The 9065-nt window shown below is 32.9% G+C and overlaps 1 long non-coding RNA gene across 1 annotated transcript; it reads right to left on the bottom strand.

The window, feature by feature from the left end:
- Positions 1–8080: 8080 nt before the first annotated feature.
- LOC134835127 (uncharacterized) lies at positions 8081–9065 on the bottom strand. Its single transcript, XR_010162198.1, has 3 exons — positions 8923–9065; positions 8663–8823; positions 8081–8602 (listed from the first exon to the last, which is right to left on the bottom strand). It is a non-coding gene; the product is annotated as an uncharacterized LOC134835127 (long non-coding RNA).

The raw sequence follows: 9065 nt of genomic DNA, 5'->3' as shown, positions 1-9065 counted from the left end.
CTGAAAGAATCGAAACCTGAGAAAATTTTCAAGAGCTAAAGAATCGAAAGCTGAGAAGATTTTCAAGAGCTAAAGAATCGAAAGCTAAAAAGTTTATCAAGAGCTGAAAGAATCGAAACCTGAGAAGTTTTTCAAGAGCTGAAAGAATCAAAACCTGAGAAGATTTTCAAGAGCTGAAAGAATCGAAAGCTGAAAAGATTTTCAAGAGCTGAAAGAATCAAAACCTGAGAAGATTTTCAAGAGCTAAAGAATCAAAAGCTAAAAAATTTTTCAAGAGCTGAAAGAATCGAAACCTGAGAAAATTTTCAAGAGCTAAAGAATCGAAAGCAAAAAAGTTTATCAAGAGCTGAAAGAATCGAAACCTGAGAAAAATTTCAAGAGCTGAAAGAATCAAAACCTGAGAAGATTTTCAAGAGCTGAAAGAATCAAAAGCTAAAAAGTTTTTCAGGAGCTAAAAAGTCGAAAGCTGAAAAGTTTTTCAAGAGCTGAAAGAATCAAAACCTGAGAAGATTTTCAAGAGCTGAAAAAATCGAAAGCTAAAAAGTTTTTTAAAAGCTGAAAGAATCAAGAGCTAAAGAATCAAAACCTGAGAAGATTTTCAAGAGCTGAAAGAATCAAAACCTGAGAAAATTTTCAAGAGCTGAAAGAATCAAAACCTGAGAAAATTTTCAAGAGCTGAAAGAAAACTTCAAGAGCTCAAAAACTTTAAAACCCTCCAAAGACCTTCAAAACCACAAAAACTGAATACTTTTAAAAAACCTATAAGAATCCAAACAGAAGCCACTTAATTTCTTTAAATCGTGTTTACAAATCATTTGCACCAATTCCATTTCACATTTCCAATAAATCAAATTTGTTTTTTCGTTTCCAATCATCTTTCGCTCCATGCTCGAACAATCTGTAGCTGTGCCTGGTGTGACAGGTGAAATATGTATGTTGCTTGTTATTCGATTCCATATTTTATGATGCAGTGTTATTGAAACGAATTTTTCTCTTTTAAGGAACGAACAAAAACCTGTAAACGCATTAGAGCAAAGAAATGCAAGAAGGTAATCGGAAATAAAAATTGTTCAAACTTTCAAGTTGTTTGTTGTCGTTATCGATGCTGCTCTACTGCTGATGATGATTGTTTAAGAGAGATCAATGTGTTGCTGTCAGAATGAAGAATGAATTTTTTTCCCGACATTCAACACGTCACACGATTTTCCGCATCAACTGAGACATTTCAAGTGCTCATAAATAATTTTTTGGCACAATTTCCATGAGAAAAAAGCCACTTTTCTACGCAAAATGGGGGTAGCTGTAGAGAAATTTAATAAACTGCTCCATTTTCAGACATAAGTAGATATAAAAGATACATGATGATGCTCAATCTGCTTTGAAAGGAGATGCACTCACGTCTAACGATGCGAAAAATATGTTGATCGAAATTGCATATGATGAAGTTTGAAGTGCGAAATGTGTCTCCTTTTCAACGTTTACCGCATCCAGCAGAGAGAGCTTTTGTACGAGAAACCTAATTTTTTATCATTAAGTGTTACTTTGTTCCACGCGGCTGCAATAAAACAGCGGGAGAAATTCTCGGGCGATTTTTCTCGATAATTGTTGCAAATGACATTCCGTTAATTTAATAAATAACAAAGGTAACAAACAAGTAATTAACGTGGATCCTTGAGATGTGTCCTGCATGCTTTTTTTCTGCCACACACAAAACAAAGTAACAACACGCGATAACTGTGGGCGCAAAAATTAATTTATCAGCACACAAAATTATGATCGTCGTTCGTAGAGAGCAGCAACATCCACGCAGCAAACAAAGACATATACAATAACAAGCAGATAACAATAATTTAATTGGACAGCAAATGCGATTCGCAATAAAGGTGTTGAAAGACGATACTTTTTTTTCTCTGCTGTTGCTTCGTAGTTCGCTTGGCAGAAACAATTATCTCGCAAATAAAATGGTAAATTATTGAAATGGATTTAATTTGGTTGAATTGTTGGACAGAGATGTGGCTTGGACTTCAATGTTGTTTGTTATCAACAATGAAAGACGACATGTCACTGATTTTTTTTTGTCCTGAGGCCCTTTTAATGAACTTAAAGAGAAGAAGTGACGTGATATTTTCGCTTTTTTTAAAGCGCATTTTTGTTTGAAAAGAAAAAAAGTCGCTTTTGATCCGTTTTAAGTTTAAATATTGGTCACGTGGTTAAGTTGATCTTATGATTAAAATTATAAAATCTTTATTTACTTCATCTCATTGACTAGATCCTTGTAAAAATTGATCGACTTAACCACGTGGTTTATAAGATCTGTATTAAAAGTAATTGATGTATTTAACCACGTGGTTAAATTAATTTCAATCTTTAAGAATTTAAGTTGTTAAAATGATCAATCTTGAATCAGTTGAATATAAAAGAAACTTCGTGATTCATAAAATTACCTAATTGAACCACGTGGTTAAATGAACCAAAAAATTAATATTTGGATCTATTTAACCACGTGGTTTAATATATAAGTTTGATTGGTTGGTTACTTTCATATTCAACAGATCAAAAATCGATCATTTTAACCAAAAAAATAAAAAAAAGTTAAAAAGATCCAATATATACTTGAAATTTGGATTTCTTTAACCACGTGGTTAATTTTATTTCGATCTTTAAGAGTTTAAGTTGATAAAATGATCAATCAAAGATCAGTTGAATAAAAAAGTAAACTTATGATTCATAAAACTTGTACAATTAAACCACGAGGTTATATGAACCAAAAATTTCAAATTTGAATTAAATGAACCACGTGGTTTAATTTATAAGTTTTAAAGGTTGAATATGAATCACGTGGTTATCATTTTAACCAATTGAAATGTTTAAGATTGAAATAAACCTAACCACGTGGTTAAAAAGATCCAATATATACTTGAAATTTGGATTTGTTTAACCACGTGGTTAATTTTATTTCGTGTTTTGAGCAAAAATGCGCTTTAATTGATCAATTCTACAACTGAAAACTCACCTTTCAATGCGTTCCCCAGATTTATGGTAGAAACAAATAATTGTTCAGCACGCAATAATTGATTGGAATATCAGGTTGCTTACTCGGGCGTGAAGCGTGACGCAAGAGCCAAAAAGTCCTCGGCCTTTTCCATCTCCATCAGCTTGTCAACACCTTTCCCTTCCTCCTCATGCATTCGGCTCAGTCAAAATATTTTCGTTGAAACAAAAATTGGACTTTTGCGAGTGACAGATCAACGTCAAGCGTAATTGGTGGTAAACACGAGTGACAATGACTTAGATTTTGCATGGCATGTCAGCCAGAACTTTGTATATTTTATAATAAAAAATCATGTTTTATGATTACCATTATTATTAATATGATACTCTTCCTCTTTTTTCTCTTCACCTCTCTGTCTCTCTCTTATTTGATTTGCCGACGCCGCCGTGCAATTTTGCTCTACTAAAGCAGATAATGTGCGACATAAAAGAGCAACATAATACATGACAGATGCAATTTAAATTTTGTTGCGGAAGGTGAGTGAGTGAGAAAAGAACGGAGAGCCTGAGGGCTGTTTTTCAAGTGATCGAAATTGTTAGGTTATTAAGGTTCTCACGAATCGAGTGACAATCCTTAAGTACCTATTAAAAAATTTAACAAAAAAAATTATGGTTGATTAAAATTCAGTTTTTTCAAGCGCATTTTAGTGAAAATTACTTATAAAAAAAACCACGAAAAGTTTCATAAGCGATTTGATCAATTTTGTCAATAGATGGCGCTGAGTTAAAGCTAATTATAGAATTTGACAGAAGATGGCACTTTATTGAAATTCTTTAAAGCGTCTTTTTGTATTGAAAAAATTACTCTTGTAAAATTTATAAGACAATTTTTAATTCATTTAAATGCCTAAAGCAAATTTTTGCCATTAGATGGCGCTTTTAGAAAATTTTCTAATAAATGAACTCAAGGATTTTTTTAAAAAATTTATGAAAATAGAATTTTGTAGACATAATTTTAACACTTTCTAAAAAAAATTAACGCTAGATGGCACTTTTTAGTTAAGTTTAGTTTCAAATTTTTAACCTAATGAAAATTTTCTCACCAATAGATGTCACTAAACTTCAAAATTATTTCCACAGACTGACGGAAGTTCTTCTATTCATTTTTTTTCACCAAACGAACCCCTTTTAGCTTGAAAAATGCGAAACAATGAGCCTATTAACACATGTACAAAGTCTTGTTCTACACTAAATTATAATTTGTATAATTTTTACCGAGAGAGCATGCAATTTACAAATAAATCACCTTTTAAGAATGATAAACTGCATTATTATTCAGCTGTACCACAGGCAAGAGCGACAACGACGATGCTGCTGCTGCTGCATAAGTTGATGCCATGCCACAAGCAAAACCCGTGAATGACTAATACTGAATTTTATGATTATGTGATGCGACAGGTGTACGGCGCACCATCCCTATAAGTACCATAAATTTATGTATTGACAAAATATCTGCTATTAATAAGTAATTTTCGGGGCACGCGTGCATTTAGAAATTTGTTCTTAATTTGACATGAACGATGACACGGAAATTTCATTAAGTTCGTGTGTCAACATTCCGCACGAAATGACTCGCAACATAATGAGCCGCGCCTCCATTAAACTTGATTGTACATTGTTTGTAGCTGGTTTTGTTTCTCTCTCTCTCAATTACTTGAACCGTTTTATTTCTTTTTTGTTAAGAACGCAGTCGTTATCGGAACTTCTTCTTCTTCTTCGTCGTCGTCGTTGTCGTAGTTCCCTTGTTAGACGGGTTTCTGTCTGGAGAAGTGAAAGGGAACGCATTTGATAATAAAAATACAAAACTGGATTTCTGCATCTGTGAAGCGCAAGAAAAATAAAATTTGAACCAATTTCTCAAGCCATGACCTTGACTTGGCGTTAGTTATTTGAACGATTTGAGGATTATTCAACGTAATTTTTTAATTGAAGCTCTAACAAGTTGATCTCGTTCCTTCGTATCGGATTACAAGGACATGCTGAAGCTTATAAAGAAATCTGTTTTATGTGAGTTCCTTCTAAAAGTTAATCCATTCCTTTTTTTCATGCATTCTTGATGAAGATGATGGCATGCTTTTAGAGCGCAACATTAAATAAAAAGGAGACTTTTGTAACCAGTTTTGTAATATTTTTTCTCATTTTAAGTTGCTTCTGCTTTTTTCGTTGTTTATCACAGGCAATGGCAAGAAATCAGGAACAAGTTTGATGTAAGTGGGTTATTGAATTGCATCGGAATTGCACGAACTTCGTAATTAAAGCACAAAGTATAACGAATGAAATGATGGGAATGCAAATAAAAGTCAATTATCCGAAAGAATTTTTTTCGTAGAAGAATCTTGAAAATTCTCTGAGTTATTTAAGAGTCAAGCCTATAATGATACTCCAATTTAAAGAGCTTTCTAAAAGTCTTAGAAAGTTTCAGATAAGCCTCAGAAAGGCTCATGAAGTCTTAAAGAAGCCTCAGAAAGACTCATAAAGTCTCAAAAAGGCTCATGAAGTCTTAAAGAAGCCTCAGAAAGACTCATAAAGTCTCAAAAAGGCTCATGAAGTCTTAAAAAAGACTCAGAAAGACTCACAGAGTTTCAAAAAGGCTCATGAAGTTTTAAAGAAGCCTCAGAAAGACTCACAGAGTCTCAAAAAGGCTCATGAAGTTTTAAAGAAGCCTCAGAAAGACTCACAGAGTCTCAAAAAGGCTCATGAAGTCTTAAAGAAGCCTCAGAAAGACTCATAAAGTCTCAAAAAGGCTCATGAAGTCTTAGAGAAGCCTCACAAAGACTCATAAAGTCTCAAAAAGGCTCATGAAGTCTTAGAGAAGCCTCAGAAAGACTCATAAAGTCTCAAAAAGGCTCATGAAGTCTTAAAGAAGCCTCAGAAAGACTCACAAAGTCTCAAAAAGGCTCATGAAGTCTTAAAGAAGCCTCAGAAAGACTCACAGAGTCTCAAAAAGGCTCATGAAGTTTTAAAGAAGCCTCAGAAAGACTCTTAAAGTCTCAAAAAGGCTCATGAAGTCTTAGAGAAGCCTTAGAAAGACTCACAGAGTCTCAAAAAGGCTCAAGAAGGTTTAAAGAAGCCTCAGAAAGACTTACAAAGTCTCAAAAAGGCTCATGAAGTCTTAGAGAAGCCTTAGAAAGACTCAAAAAGTGTCAGAAAGTCTCAAAAAAGAGTCAGAAAGTCTCATAGAGACTCAAAAAGTCTTAGAGAAGGAGAATCTTAAAAGCATTAGATTTATAAGAACCCATCCAAAAATAAGAAGAAAATGAAAAAATTAACAGTAGAAGGATAATCTCACCTTGCAAATACCTCACAAAGTATCTTTCCTAATCCTCTCTCGGTTGATTATTTCTCACTTCTTGACCACATTTCAAAACATTTGAATTACACAGCAAAATTATTTAAACAAATCAAAGTTCTTTCAACTGAAACAGAAAACTTTTTCTTCTTCATCTTGAACTTTTCCTCAACAACTATCATCTTCTTCCGTTCTCTAAATAAATTTCATTAAAACTTTGACTGGACCAAGTACTTTTCTCTCCTCGTCGCCACTTGATAACTTTCTCACCATTTATGTTTATTTCGAATGTCAGTTTTGAGTTTTCCCTTTTTTTGTCACAGTAGTTGGCCAGACAATTGTTACGATCTCCATGGCATTCTGAAAGACTTAAATTCATTAAATCGGTTGCCACAATCATTTATAATCTCTTTCTCGAGTGGCTGTTTGTTTGTCGTTGTCCATGGGCAAATTTGATTTATAAAGTGTATCTTACTTTTGTAAATTAATTATCTCAAGTTATTTTCTTGCGATGATTTGTGTAAAAGAGGAATGCAACAGTGCACCCACTTCTCTCTCTTAATGTACTTATTACTACGTTTCATTCGGTACAAAACGAGAAAGACAAACTCTCGATTGATAATAAATAATTCCAAATAGCATTTTAGATTTAATCCTCTTAAAATTGGTTGGATTTTGTGTGTTACTATTCTGAAGTATGTTCTTTGCTTTGTACATTTTATTATTTAATGAATTTCGTGCTTTTAAAGTATCTCACAGAGAATTTTCATTAAATTAAATTTTCCATTAAATTTAGCTGTAAAAAAAACTTAATAAAATGAAAACATTGTTGTCGCAGAAAATTTCACGTGTTGTACCTGCAACGTGTAAATATTTGTACAAATCCTCATCCTCTTTCATCTGTCTCTCTCTCGTGTTTAACATTCTTGCAGAAATTCAACGTGCCGTCGACTAACGACTATTAAAACGTTTAAAAAAAACACACAAAAAATGTGTAATAACAACAATCCGTGTCGTGTCTCATCATCATGCGACTTGTGTTCTCGTTGTTCTCTTTTACACAACGCGAGACATTAACTTTTTTTGTTTGTTTCTAAAAAAAAATGACTTAATTGACGAGAAATTCAATTATTTTTTTGAGTGTTTGTGGTCCATATCATCGCGTGGGTCGCAAAAACGGGGTGCGTCGACTTTTTATTTTTATTTTAGAACATTCGCAAAGTGTTTTAAATGGTGATTTTAGTGAGGTTGGAATCTAGATGAATTCAGGTTTATTTCTCGTTTTTTTTTTACGATTTTACTTGAAGAAGTAATAAAGTATGGTGATTGAGAGAACTTTAATGAACGATAACAATAATCACGGTAATCAAAACAGTTTTGAGAACGGTTTCGTGAAGTAAGTGGCTCCTTAAGTGTGTGTAAGAGGCACGCGGAATTAGAATACAATGAGAAGAAGTGAGCAGTGATGTAGTTAGAAAAAATTTTTAAAGGGGGCAATCTTGGATTGAAATTTCTTTTAACGTGACTTGTAATTTGGAAATCTTATGAGATGAAATTTGAATCATTTTTCTTCATACATTTTGCATTTGAACTAAATTGCTTGATGTTTCTGAGAAATTTTTAATCGTAATATATAACGTAAAATAAATACGTATCCATGACCTGATGAAAGACCAAAGATAAGTTTCTAATCCGAAAAAAGTTAAAATTGATCCAATTCTCCGGAATTAAGATGTACAGTTTAAATTGTTGCTTGTCCGAGCTTAAAATTAAATCTTTTTAACCATCGCCAAAACGAACGAGGGAAGCTGTCTGTTCGCTTAACTTTTCTAAAAATGTTCAGTTTCTCAAACGTAAATAAAATTGGTGAGGACTTTTGTTACAATATGATTGGCTTTTTTTAGTAATTATCGGTTCGAGGCTACATGAATATTCAACAACTTTCTTCAAGCGTCTATGAAATTGAGCAGGACTTGTCTCTCATTTAAATTTCTTTCATTTATTTATTGCAACAACAGGTTTAAAACCCTTGGCTACATAAAAACTAATTTTCATTTGGGGCGAAAAAGCCATTGGAGAATCTGCCGGCATAAAAAACCCATCTTTTCAAAAAACATTTATTCATAGTGTTTTGTCATCCTTCTCAGAGTAAAGGTCCTGCATCCTTCTTGCGAAGGCCACCGGAAACATAAATACACAAAAATTAACAAAGAGCAACATCAGGGCTTCTTAAATCTCCTTAAAATTTGTAAAAGTTTAAACCTTGAAAGAAAAAGAATAAACAGAAAAAAAAAGTTTATTAAAAAAATTATAATTTCTTACCTGTAATTTGCTCCTCCAATACTACGTCCCTGGAATTAAAAAAATTATTGCTTCATCATCTTCGTTCTGATGCAGAAATTTACTATTTCTCCGGTTGTTGAACCAAAAGCTCACCAAACATGTCATTTAATTGGAATTTTTTCATCGAATTTTGATTAAATCTAAAAAAAAATTAAAAAAACAAAAGAAATCGACACTTACCATTTTCTCTCTTTGTTTTTATGGCAATTACAACAGCAATCATACCACATAATACTAACTTAACTAGTTCCCGATAAATCTTATTGACTTGCAAAACATGATAATTCACTTTAATTTAGCTCATCCCTTGAGTGGCGGCGGACACTATCACGAGAAATATATTGCGATACAGTATCACGTTATTCTTCTTCTTCTCGAACCT

This window comes from Culicoides brevitarsis, chromosome 3 (genome assembly GCF_036172545.1).
Source record: "Culicoides brevitarsis isolate CSIRO-B50_1 chromosome 3, AGI_CSIRO_Cbre_v1, whole genome shotgun sequence".
Taxonomy (NCBI): Eukaryota; Metazoa; Arthropoda; class Insecta; order Diptera; family Ceratopogonidae; genus Culicoides; species Culicoides brevitarsis.
Note: the sequence above shows the minus strand (reverse complement) of the source record. Positions and strands in the feature narration are given on the sequence as shown.